We start from the raw sequence: 14,917 nt of genomic DNA on the forward strand, positions 1-14,917 counted from the left end.
AGGAATCTGAACACATTCGCGCAAAAATGAAATGACCACAATTTTCTCCAAAACTATAACAGATGCAAACTTGTCCTGTGTGGTGGAGATGAGATTTGATAAAGTAAGTGGAAATCCAGTAAAAGTTTCATTTGGCTACTTTTCACTCTCGAGATAATCGTCACCATGTGCCAAATGCAATATAAATGGAATCTGAACACATTCGCGCAAAAATGAAATGACCACAATTTTCTCCAAAACTATAACAGATGCAAACTTGTCCTGTGTGGTGGAGATGAGATTTGATAAAGTAAGTGGAAATCCAGTAAAAGTTTCATTTGGCTACTTTGCACTCTCGAGATAATCGTCACCATGTGCCAAATGAAATATAAAAGCAATCTGAACACATTCGCGCAAAAATGAAATGACCACAATTTTCTCCAAAACTATAACAGATGCAAACTTGTCCTGTGTGGTGGAGATGAGATTTGATAAAGTAAGTGGAAATCCAGTAAAAGTTTCATTTGGCTACTTTGCACTCTCGAGATAATCGTCACCATGTGCCAAATGCAATATAAAAGCAATCTGAACACATTCGCGCATAAATGAAATGACCACAATTTTCTCCAAAACTATAACTGATGCAAACTTGTCCTGTGTGGTGGAGATGAGATTTGATAAAGTAAGTGGAAATCCAGTAAAAGTTTCATTTGGCTACTTTGCACTCTCGAGATAATCGTCACCATGTGCACAATGCAATATAAATGGAATCTGAACACATTCGCGCAAAAATGAAATGACCACAATTTTCTCCAAAACTATAACAGATGCAAACTTGTCCTGTGTGGTGGAGATGAGATTTGATAAAGTAAGTGGAAATCCAGTAAAAGTTTCATTTGGCTACTTTGCACTCTCGAGATAATCGTCACCATGTGCCAAATGCAATATAAAAGGAATCTGAACACATTCGCGCAAAAATGAAATGACCCCAATTTTCTCCAAAACTATAACAGATGCAAACTTGTCCTGTGTGGTGGAGATGAGATTTGATAAAGTAAGTGGAAATCCAGTAAAAGTTTCATTTGGCTACTTTGCACTCTCGATATAATCGTCACCATGTGCCAAATGCAATATAAAAGGAATCTGAACACATTCGCGCAAAAATGAAATGACCACAATTTTCTCCAAAACTATAACAGATGCAAACTTGTCCTGTGTGGTGGAGATGAGATTTGATAAAGTAAGTGGAAATCCAGTAAAAGTTTCATTTGGCTACTTTGCACTCTCGAGATAATCGTCACCATGTGCCAAATGCAATATAAATGGAATCTGAACACATTCGCGCAAAAATGAAATGACCACAATTTTCTCCAAAACTATAACAGATGCAAACTTGTCCTGTGTGGTGGAGATGAGATTTGATAAAGTAAGTGGAAATCCAGTAAAAGTTTCATTTGGCTACTTTGCACTCTCGAGATAATCGTCACCATGTGCCAAATGAAATATAAAAGCAATCTGAACACATTCGCGCAAAAATGAAATGACCACAATTTTCTCCAAAACTATAACAGATGCAAACTTGTCCTGTGTGGTGGAGATGAGATTTGATAAAGTAAGTGGAAATCCAGTAAAAGTTTCATTTGGCTACTTTGCACTCTCGAGATAATCGTCACCATGTGCCAAATGCAATATAAATGGAATCTGAACACATTCGCGCAAAAATGAAATGACCACACTTTTCTCCAAAACTATAACAGATGCAAACTTGTCCTGTGTGGTGGAGATGAGATTTGATAAAGTAAGTGGAAATCCAGTAAAAGTGTCATTTGGCTACTTTGCACTCTCGAGATAATCGTCACCATGTGCCAAATGCAATATAAATGGAATCTGAACACATTCGCGCAAAAATGAAATGACCACAATTTTCTCCAAAACTATAACAGATGCAAACTTGTCCTGTGTGGTGGAGATGAGATTTGATAAAGTAAGTGGAAATCCAGTAAAAGTTTCATTTGGCTACTTTGCACTCTCGATATAATCGTCACCATGTGCCAAATGCAATATAAAAGGAATCTGAACACATTCGCGCAAAAATGAAATGACCACAATTTTCTCCAAAACTATAACAGATGCAAACTTGTCCTGTGTGGTGGAGATGAGATTTGATAAAGTAAGTGGAAATCCAGTAAAAGTTTCATTTGGCTACTTTGCACTCTCGAGATAATCGTCACCATGTGCCAAATGCAATATAAATGGAATCTGAACACATTCGCGCAAAAATGAAATGACCACAATTTTCTCCAAAACTATAACAGATGCAAACTTGTCCTGTGTGGTGGAGATGAGATTTGATAAAGTAAGTGGAAATCCAGTAAAAGTTTCATTTGGCTACTTTGCACTCTCGAGATAATCGTCACCATGTGCCAAATGAAATATAAAAGCAATCTGAACACATTCGCGCAAAAATGAAATGACCACAATTTTCTCCAAAACTATAACAGATGCAAACTTGTCCTGTGTGGTGGAGATGAGATTTGATAAAGTAATTGGAAATCCAGTAAAAGTTTCATTTGGCTACTTTGCACTCTCGAGATAATCGTCACCATGTGCCAAATGCAATATAAAAGCAATCTGAACACATTCGCGCATAAATGAAATGACCACAATTTTCTCCAAAACTATAACTGATGCAAACTTGTCCTGTGTGGTGGAGATGAGATTTGATAAAGTAAGTGGAAATCCAGTAAAAGTTTCATTTGGCTACTTTGCACTCTCGATATAATCGTCACCATGTGCCAAATGCAATATAAATGGAATCTGAACACATTCGCGCAAAAATGAAATGACCACAATTTTCTCCAAAACTATAACAGATGCAAACTTGTCCTGTGTGGTGGAGATGAGATTTGATAAAGTAAGTGGAAATCCAGTAAAAGTTTCATTTGGCTACTTTGCACTCTCGAGATAATCGTCACCATGTGCCAAATGAAATATAAAAGCAATCTGAACACATTCGCGCAAAAATGAAATGACCACAATTTTCTCCAAAACTATAACAGATGCAAACTTGTCCTGTGTGGTGGAGATGAGATTTGATAAAGTAAGTGGAAATCCAGTAAAAGTTTCATTTGGCTACTTTGCACTCTCGAGATAATCGTCACCATGTGCCAAATGCAATATAAAAGCAATCTGAACACATTCGCGCATAAATGAAATGACCACAATTTTCTCCAAAACTATAACTGATGCAAACTTGTCCTGTGTGGTGGAGATGAGATTTGATAAAGTAAGTGGAAATCCAGTAAAAGTTTCATTTGGCTACTTTGCACTCTCGAGATAATCGTCACCATGTGCACAATGCAATATAAATGGAATCTGAACACATTCGCGCAAAAATGAAATGACCACAATTTTCTCCAAAACTATAACAGATGCAAACTTGTCCTGTGTGGTGGAGATGAGATTTGATAAAGTAAGTGGAAATCCAGTAAAAGTTTCATTTGGCTACTTTGCACTCTCGAGATAATCGTCACCATGTGCCAAATGCAATATAAAAGGAATCTGAACACATTCGCGCAAAAATGAAATGACCACAATTTTCTCCAAAACTATAACAGATGCAAACTTGTCCTGTGTGGTGGAGATGAGATTTGATAAAGTAAGTGGAAATCCAGTAAAAGTTTCATTTGGCTACTTTGCACTCTCGATATAATCGTCACCATGTGCCAAATGCAATATAAAAGGAATCTGAACACATTCGCGCAAAAATGAAATGACCACAATTTTCTCCAAAACTATAACAGATGCAAACTTGTCCTGTGTGGTGGAGATGAGATTTGATAAAGTAAGTGGAAATCCAGTAAAAGTTTCATTTGGCTACTTTGCACTCTCGAGATAATCGTCACCATGTGCCAAATGCAATATAAATGGAATCTGAACACATTCGCGCAAAAATGAAATGACCACAATTTTCTCCAAAATTATAACAGATGCAAACTTGTCCTGTGTGGTGGAGATGAGATTTGATAAAGTAAGTGGAAATCCAGTAAAAGTGTCATTTGGCTACTTTGCACTCTCGAGATAATCGTCACCATGTGCCAAATGCAATATAAATGGAATCTGAACACATTCGCGCAAAAATGAAATGACCACAATTTTCTCCAAAACTATAACAGATGCAAACTTGTCCTGTGTGGTGGAGATGAGATTTGATAAAGTAAGTGGAAATCCAGTAAAAGTTTCATTTGGCTACTTTGCACTCTCGATATAATCGTCACCATGTGCCAAATGCAATATAAAAGGAATCTGAACACATTCGCGCAAAAATGAAATGACCACAATTTTCTCCAAAACTATAACAGATGCAAACTTGTCCTGTGTGGTGGAGATGAGATTTGATAAAGTAAGTGGAAATCCAGTAAAAGTTTCATTTGGCTACTTTGCACTCTCGAGATAATCGTCACCATGTGCCAAATGCAATATAAATGGAATCTGAACACATTCGCGCAAAAATGAAATGACCACAATTTTCTCCAAAACTATAACAGATGCAAACTTGTCCTGTGTGGTGGAGATGAGATTTGATAAAGTAAGTGGAAATCCAGTAAAAGTTTCATTTGGCTACTTTGCACTCTCGATATAATCGTCACCATGTGCCAAATGCAATATAAAAGGAATCTGAACACATTCGCGCAAAAATGAAATGACCACAATTTTCTCCAAAACTATAACAGATGCAAACTTGTCCTGTGTGGTGGAGATGAGATTTGATAAAGTAAGTGGAAATCCAGTAAAAGTTTCATTTGGCTACTTTGCACTCTCGAGATAATCGTCACCATGTGCCAAATGCAATATAAATGGAATCTGAACACATTCGCGCAAAAATGAAATGACCACAATTTTCTCCAAAACTATAACAGATGCAAACTTGTCCTGTGTGGTGGAGATGAGATTTGATAAAGTAAGTGGAAATCCAGTAAAAGTGTCATTTGGCTACTTTGCACTCTCGAGATAATCGTCACCATGTGCCAAATGCAATATAAATGGAATCTGAACACATTCGCGCAAAAATGAAATGACCACAATTTTCTCCAAAACTATAACAGATGCAAACTTGTCCTGTGTGGTGGAGATGAGATTTGATAAAGTAAGTGGAAATCCAGTAAAAGTTTCATTTGGCTACTTTGCACTCTCGATATAATCGTCACCATGTGCCAAATGCAATATAAAAGGAATCTGAACACATTCGCGCAAAAATGAAATGACCACAATTTTCTCCAAAACTATAACAGATGCAAACTTGTCCTGTGTGGTGGAGATGAGATTTGATAAAGTAAGTGGAAATCCAGTAAAAGTTTCATTTGGCTACTTTGCACTCTCGAGATAATCGTCACCATGTGCCAAATGCAATATAAATGGAATCTGAACACATTCGCGCAAAAATGAAATGACCACAATTTTCTCCAAAACTATAACAGATGCAAACTTGTCCTGTGTGGTGGAGATGAGATTTGATAAAGTAAGTGGAAATCCAGTAAAAGTTTCATTTGGCTACTTTGCACTCTCGAGATAATCGTCACCATGTGCCAAATAAAATATAAAAGCAATCTGAACACATTCGCGCAAAAATGAAATGACCACAATTTTCTCCAAAACTATAACAGATGCAAACTTGTCCTGTGTGGTGGAGATGAGATTTGATAAAGTAATTGGAAATCCAGTAAAAGTTTCATTTGGCTACTTTGCACTCTCGAGATAATCGTCACCATGTGCCAAATGCAATATAAAAGCAATCTGAACACATTCGCGCATAAATGAAATGACCACAATTTTCTCCAAAACTATAACTGATGCAAACTTGTCCTGTGTGGTGGAGATGAGATTTGATAAAGTAAGTGGAAATCCAGTAAAAGTTTCATTTGGCTACTTTGCACTCTCGAGATAATCGTCACCATGTGCCAAATGCAATATAAATGGAATCTGAACACTTTCGCGCAAAAATGAAATGACCACAATTTTCTCCAAAACTATAACAGATGCAAACTTGTCCTGTGTGGTGGAGATGAGATTTGATAAAGCAAGTGGAAATCCAGTAAAAGTTTCATTTGGCTACTTTGCACTCTCGAGATAATCGTCACCATGTGCCAAATGCAATATAAAAGGAATCTGAACACATTCGCGCAAAAATGAAATGACCACAATTTTCTCCAAAACTATAACAGATGCAAACTTGTCCTGTGTGGTGGAGATGAGATTTGATAAAGTAAGTGGAAATCCAGTAAAAGTTTCATTTGGCTACTTTGCACTCTCGATATAATCGTCACCATGTGCCAAATGCAATATAAAAGGAATCTGAACACATTCGCGCAAAAATGAAATGACCACAATTTTCTCCAAAACTATAACAGATGCAAACTTGTCCTGTGTGGTGGAGATGAGATTTGATAAAGTAAGTGGAAATCCAGTAAAAGTTTCATTTGGCTACTTTGCACTCTCGAGATAATCGTCACCATGTGCCAAATGCAATATAAATGGAATCTGAACACATTCGCGCAAAAATGAAATGACCACAATTTTCTCCAAAACTATAACAGATGCAAACTTGTCCTGTGTGGTGGAGATGAGATTTGATAAAGTAAGTGGAAATCCAGTAAAAGTTTCATTTGGCTACTTTGCACTCTCGAGATAACCGTCACCATGTGCCAAATGAAATATAAAAGCAATCTGAACACATTCGCGCAAAAATGAAATGACCACAATTTTCTCCAAAACTATAACAGATGCAAACTTGTCCTGTGTGGTGGAGATGAGATTTGATAAAGTAAGTGGAAATCCAGTAAAAGTTTCATTTGGCTACTTTGCACTCTCGAGATAATCGTCACCATGTGCCAAATGCAATATAAAAGCAATCTGAACACATTCGCGCATAAATGAAATGACCACAATTTTCTCCAAAACTATAACTGATGCAAACTTGTCCTGTGTGGTGGAGATGAGATTTGATAAAGTAAGTGGAAATCCAGTAAAAGTTTCATTTGGCTACTTTGCACTCTCGAGATAATCGTCACCATGTGCCAAATGCAATATAAATGGAATCTGAACACATTCGCGCAAAAATGAAATGACCACAATTTTCTCCAAAACTATAACAGATGCAAACTTGTCCTGTGTGGTGGAGATGAGATTTGATAAAGTAAGTGGAAATCCAGTAAAAGTTTCATTTGGCTACTTTGCACTCTCGATATAATCGTCACCATGTGCCAAATGCAATATAAAAGGAATCTGAACACATTCGCGCAAAAATGAAATGACCACAATTTTCTCCAAAACTATAACAGATGCAAACTTGTCCTGTGTGGTGGAGATGAGATTTGATAAAGTAAGTGGAAATCCAGTAAAAGTTTCATTTGGCTACTTTGCACTCTCGAGATAATCGTCACCATGTGCCAAATGCAATATAAATGGAATCTGAACACATTCGCGCAAAAATGAAATGACCACAATTTTCTCCAAAACTATAACAGATGCAAACTTGTCCTGTGTGGTGGAGATGAGATTTGATAAAGTAAGTGGAAATCCAGTAAAAGTTTCATTTGTCTACTTTGCACTCTCGAGATAATCGTCACCATGTGCCAAATGCAATATAAAAGGAATCTGAACACATTCGCGCAAAAATGAAATGACCACAATTTTCTCCAAAACTATAACAGATGCAAACTTGTCCTGTGTGGTGGAGATGAGATTTGATAAAGTAAGTGGAAATCCAGTAAAAGTTTCATTTCTCTACTTTGCACTCTCGATATAATCGTCACCATGTGCCAAATGCAATATAAAAGGAATCTGAACACATTCGCGCAAAAATGAAATGACCACAATTTTCTCCAAAACTATAACAGATGCAAACTTGTCCTGTGTGGTGGAGATGAGATTTGATAAAGTAAGTGGAAATCCAGTAAAAGTTTCATTTGGCTACTTTGCACTCTCGAGATAATCGTCACCATGTGCCAAATGCAATATAAATGGAATCTGAACACATTCGCGCAAAAATGAAATGACCACAATTTTCTCCAAAACTATAACAGATGCAAACTTGTCCTGTGTGGTGGAGATGAGATTTGATAAAGTAAGTGGAAATCCAGTAAAAGTTTCATTTGGCTACTTTACACTCTCGAGATAATCGTCACCATGTGCCAAATGCAATATAAAAGCAATCTGAACACATTCGCGCATAAATGAAATGACCACAATTTTCTCCAAAACTATAACTGATGCAAACTTGTCCTGTGTGGTGGAGATGAGATTTGATAAAGTAAGTGGAAATCCAGTAAAAGTTTCATTTGGCTACTTTGCACTCTCGAGATAATCGTCACCATGTGCCAAATGCAATATAAATGGAATCAACACATTCGCGCAAAAATGAAATGACCACAATTTTCTCCAAAACTATAACAGATGCAAACTTGTCCTGTGTGGTGGAGATGAGATTTGATAAAGTAAGTGGAAATCCAGTAAAAGTTTCATTTGGCTACTTTGCACTCTCGAGATAATCGTCACCATGTGCCAAATGCAATATAAAAGGAATCTGAACACATTCGCGCAAAAATGAAATGACCACAATTTTCTCCAAAACTATAACAGATGCAAACTTGTCCTGTGTGGTGGAGATGAGATTTGATAAAGTAAGTGGAAATCCAGTAAAAGTTTCATTTGGCTACTTTGCACTCTCGATATAATCGTCACCATGTGCCAAATGCAATATAAAAGGAATCTGAACACATTCGCGCAAAAATGAAATGACCACAATTTTCTCCAAAACTATAACAGATGCAAACTTGTCCTGTGTGGTGGAGATGAGATTTGATAAAGTAAGTGGAAATCCAGTAAAAGTTTCATTTGGCTACTTTGCACTCTCGAGATAATCGTCACCATGTGCCAAATGCAATATAAATGGAATCTGAACACATTCGCGCAAAAATGAAATGACCACAATTTTCTCCAAAACTATAACAGATGCAAACTTGTCCTGTGTGGTGGAGATGAGATTTGATAAAGTAAGTGGAAATCCAGTAAAAGTTTCATTTGGCTACTTTGCACTCTCGAGATAATCGTCACCATGTGCCAAATGAAATATAAAAGCAATCTGAACACATTCGCGCAAAAATGAAATGACCACAATTTTCTCCAAAACTATAACAGATGCAAACTTGTCCTGTGTGGTGGAGATGAGATTTGATAAAGTAAGTGGAAATCCAGTAAAAGTTTCATTTGGCTACTTTGCACTCTCGAGATAATCGTCACCATGTGCCAAATGCAATATAAAAGCAATCTGAACACATTCGCGCATAAATGAAATGACCACAATTTTCTCCAAAACTATAACTGATGCAAACTTGTCCTGTGTGGTGGAGATGAGATTTGATAAAGTAAGTGGAAATCCAGTAAAAGTTTCATTTGGCTACTTTGCACTCTCGAGATAATCGTCACCATGTGCCAAATGCAATATAAATGGAATCTGAACACATTCGCGCAAAAATGAAATGACCACAATTTTCTCCAAAACTATAACAGATGCAAACTTGTCCTGTGTGGTGGAGATGAGATTTGATAAAGTAAGTGGAAATCCAGTAAAAGTTTCATTTGTCTACTTTGCACTCTCGATATAATCGTCACCATGTGCCAAATGCAATATAAAAGGAATCTGAACACATTCGCGCAAAAATGAAATGACCACAATTTTCTCCAAAACTATAACAGATGCAAACTTGTCCTGTGTGGTGGAGATGAGATTTGATAAAGTAAGTGGAAATCCAGTAAAAGTTTCATTTGGCTACTTTGCACTCTCGAGATAATCGTCACCATGTGCCAAATGCAATATAAATGGAATCTGAACACATTCGCGCAAAAATGAAATGACCACAATTTTCTCCAAAACTATAACAGATGCAATCTTGTCCTGTGTGGTGGAGATGAGATTTGATAAAGTAAGTGGAAATCCAGTAAAAGTTTCATTTGGCTACTTTGCACTCTGGAGATAATCGTCACCATGTGCCAAATGAAATATAAAAGCAATATGAACACATTCGTGCAAAAATGAAATGACCACAATTTTCTCCAAAACTATAACAGATGCAAACTTGTCCTGTGTGGTGGAGATGAGATTTGATAAAGTAAGTGGAAATCCAGTAAAAGTTTCATTTGGCTACTTTACACTCTCGAGATAATCGTCACCATGTGCCAAATGCAATATAAAAGCAATCTGAACACATTCACGCATAAATGAAATGACCACAATTTTCTCCAAAACTATAACTGATGCAAACTTGTCCTGTGTGGTGGAGATGAGATTTGATAAAGTAAGTGGAAATCCAGTAAAAGTTTCATTTGGCTACTTTGCACTCTCGAGATAATCGTCACCATGTGCCAAATGCAATATAAATGGAATCAACACATTCGCGCAAAAATGAAATGACCACAATTTTCTCCAAAACTATAACAGATGCAAACTTGTCCTGTGTGGTGGAGATGAGATTTGATAAAGTAAGTGAAAATCCAGTAAAAGTTTCATTTGGCTACTTTGCACTCTCGAGATAATCGTCACCATGTGCCAAATGCAATATAAAAGGAATCTGAACACATTCGCGCAAAAATGAAATGACCACAATTTTCTCCAAAACTATAACAGATGCAAACTTGTCCTGTGTGGTGGAGATGAGATTTGATAAAGTAAGTGGAAATCCAGTAAAAGTTTCATTTGGCTACTTTGCACTCTCGAGATAATCGTCACCATGTGCCAAATGCAATATAAAAGGAATCTGAACACATTCGCGCAAAAATGAAATGACCACAATTTTCTCCAAAACTATAACAGATGCAAACTTGTCCTGTGTGGTGGAGATGAGATTTGATAAAGTAAGTGGAAATCCAGTAAAAGTTTCATTTGGCTACTTTGCACTTTCGATATAATCGTCACCATGTGCCAAATGCAATATAAAAGGAATCTGAACACATTCGCGCAAAAATGAAATGACCACAATTTTCTCCAAAACTATAACAGATGCAAACTTGTCCTGTGTGGTGGAGATGAGATTTGATAAAGTAAGTGGAAATCCAGTAAAAGTTTCATTTGGCTACTTTGCACTCTCGATATAATCGTCACCATGTGCCAAATGCAATATAAAAGGAATCTGAACACATTCGCGCAAAAATGAAATGACCACAATTTTCTCCAAAACTATAACAGATGCAAACTTGTCCTGTGTGGTGGAGATGAGATTTGATAAAGTAAGTGGAAATCCAGTAAAAGTTTCATTTGGCTACTTTGCACTCTCGAGATAATCGTCACCATGTGCCAAATGCAATATAAATGGAATCTGAACACATTCGCGCAAAAATGAAATGACCACAATTTTCTCCAAAACTATAACAGATGCAAACTTGTCCTGTGTGGTGGAGATGAGATTTGATAAAGTAAGTGGAAATCCAGTAAAAGTTTCATTTGGCTACTTTGCACTCTCGAGATAATCGTCACCATGTGCCAAATAAAATATAAAAGCAATCTGAACACATTCGCGCAAAAATGAAATGACCACAATTTTCTCCAAAACTATAACAGATGCAAACTTGTCCTGTGTGGTGGAGATGAGATTTGATAAAGTAATTGGAAATCCAGTAAAAGTTTCATTTGGCTACTTTGCACTCTCGAGATAATCGTCACCATGTGCCAAATGCAATATAAAAGCAATCTGAACACATTCGCGCATAAATGAAATGACCACAATTTTCTCCAAAACTATAACTGATGCAAACTTGTCCTGTGTGGTGGAGATGAGATTTGATAAAGTAAGTGGAAATCCAGTAAAAGTTTCATTTGGCTACTTTGCACTCTCGAGATAATCGTCACCATGTGCCAAATGCAATATAAATGGAATCAACACATTCGCGCAAAAATGAAATGACCACAATTTTCTCCAAAACTATAACAGATGCAAACTTGTCCTGTGTGGTGGAGATGAGATTTGATAAAGTAAGTGGAAATCCAGTAAAAGTTTCATTTGGCTACTTTGCACTCTCGAGATAATCGTCACCATGTGCCAAATGCAATATAAAAGGAATCTGAACACATTCGCGCAAAAATGAAATGACCACAATTTTCTCCAAAACTATAACAGATGCAAACTTGTCCTGTGTGGTGGAGATGAGATTTGATAAAGTAAGTGGAAATCCAGTAAAAGTTTCATTTGGCTACTTTGCACTCTCGATATAATCGTCACCATGTGCCAAATGCAATATAAAAGGAATCTGAACACATTCGCGCAAAAATGAAATGACCACAATTTTCTCCAAAACTATAACAGATGCAAACTTGTCCTGTGTGGTGGAGATGAGATTTGATAAAGTAAGTGGAAATCCAGTAAAAGTTTCATTTGGCTACTTTGCACTCTCGAGATAATCGTCACCATGTGCCAAATGCAATATAAATGGAATCTGAACACATTCGCGCAAAAATGAAATGACCACAATTTTCTCCAAAACTATAACAGATGCAAACTTGTCCTGTGTGGTGGAGATGAGATTTGATAAAGTAAGTGGAAATCCAGTAAAAGTTTCATTTGGCTACTTTGCACTCTCGAGATAATCGTCACCATGTGCCAAATGAAATATAAAAGCAATCTGAACACATTCGCGCAAAAATGAAATGACCACAATTTTCTCCAAAACTATAACAGATGCAAACTTGTCCTGTGTGGTGGAGATGAGATTTGATAAAGTAAGTGGAAATCCAGTAAAAGTTTCATTTGGCTACTTTGCACTCTCGAGATAATCGTCACCATGTGCCAAATGCAATATAAAAGCAATCTGAACACATTCGCGCATAAATGAAATGACCACAATTTTCTCCAAAACTATAACTGATGCAAACTTGTCCTGTGTGGTGGAGATGAGATTTGATAAAGTAAGTGGAAATCCAGTAAAAGTTTCATTTGGCTACTTTGCACTCTCGAGATAATCGTCACCATGTGCCAAATGCAATATAAATGGAATCTGAACACATTCGCGCAAAAATGAAATGACCACAATTTTCTCCAAAACTATAACAGATGCAAACTTGTCCTGTGTGGTGGAGATGAGATTTGATAAAGTAAGTGGAAATCCAGTAAAAGTTTCATTTGTCTACTTTGCACTCTCGATATAATCGTCACCATGTGCCAAATGCAATATAAAAGGAATCTGAACACATTCGCGCAAAAATGAAATGACCACAATTTTCTCCAAAACTATAACAGATGCAAACTTGTCCTGTGTGGTGGAGATGAGATTTGATAAAGTAAGTGGAAATCCAGTAAAAGTTTCATTTGGCTACTTTGCACTCTCGAGATAATCGTCACCATGTGCCAAATGCAATATAAATGGAATCTGAACACATTCGCGCAAAAATGAAATGACCACAATTTTCTCCAAAACTATAACAGATGCAATCTTGTCCTGTGTGGTGGAGATGAGATTTGATAAAGTAAGTGGAAATCCAGTAAAAGTTTCATTTGGCTACTTTGCACTCTGGAGATAATCGTCACCATGTGCCAAATGAAATATAAAAGCAATATGAACACATTCGTGCAAAAATGAAATGACCACAATTTTCTCCAAAACTATAACAGATGCAAACTTGTCCTGTGTGGTGGAGATGAGATTTGATAAAGTAAGTGGAAATCCAGTAAAAGTTTCATTTGGCTACTTTACACTCTCGAGATAATCGTCACCATGTGCCAAATGCAATATAAAAGCAATCTGAACACATTCGCGCATAAATGAAATGACCACAATTTTCTCCAAAACTATAACTGATGCAAACTTGTCCTGTGTGGTGGAGATGAGATTTGATAAAGTAAGTGGAAATCCAGTAAAAGTTTCATTTGGCTACTTTGCACTCTCGAGATAATCGTCACCATGTGCCAAATGCAATATAAATGGAATCAACACATTCGCGCAAAAATGAAATGACCACAATTTTCTCCAAAACTATAACAGATGCAAACTTGTCCTGTGTGGTGGAGATGAGATTTGATAAAGTAAGTGAAAATCCAGTAAAAGTTTCATTTGGCTACTTTGCACTCTCGAGATAATCGTCACCATGTGCCAAATGCAATATAAAAGGAATCTGAACACATTCGCGCAAAAATGAAATGACCATAATTTTCTCCAAAACTATAACAGATGCAAACTTGTCCTGTGTGGTGGAGATGAGATTTGATAAAGTAAGTGGAAATCCAGTAAAAGTTTCATTTGGCTACTTTGCACTCTCGAGATAATCGTCACCATGTGCCAAATGCAATATAAAAGGAATCTGAACACATTCGCGCAAAAATGAAATGACCACAATTTTCTCCAAAACTATAACAGATGCAAACTTGTCCTGTGTGGTGGAGATGAGATTTGATAAAGTAAGTGGAAATCCAGTAAAAGTTTCATTTGGCTACTTTGCACTCTCGATATAATCGTCACCATGTGCCAAATGCAATATAAAAGGAATCTGAACACATTCGCGCAAAAATGAAATGACCACAATTTTCTCCAAAACTATAACAGATGCAAACTTGTCCTGTGTGGTGGAGATGAGATTTGATAAAGTAAGTGGAAATCCAGTAAAAGTTTCATTTGGCTACTTTGCACTCTCGATATAATCGTCACCATGTGCCAAATGCAATATAAAAGGAATCTGAACACATTCGCGCAAAAATGAAATGACCACAATTTTCTCCAAAACTATAACAGATGCAAACTTGTCCTGTGTGGTGGAGATGAGATTTGATAAAGTAAGTGGAAATCCAGTAAAAGTTTCATTTGGCTACTTTGCACTCTCGAGATAATCGTCACCATGTGCCAAATGCAATATAAATGGAATCTGAACACATTCGCGCAAAAATGAAATGACCACAATTTT

Source organism: Anomaloglossus baeobatrachus, chromosome 1, assembly GCF_048569485.1.
Source record: "Anomaloglossus baeobatrachus isolate aAnoBae1 chromosome 1, aAnoBae1.hap1, whole genome shotgun sequence".
Taxonomy (NCBI): Eukaryota; Metazoa; Chordata; class Amphibia; order Anura; family Aromobatidae; genus Anomaloglossus; species Anomaloglossus baeobatrachus.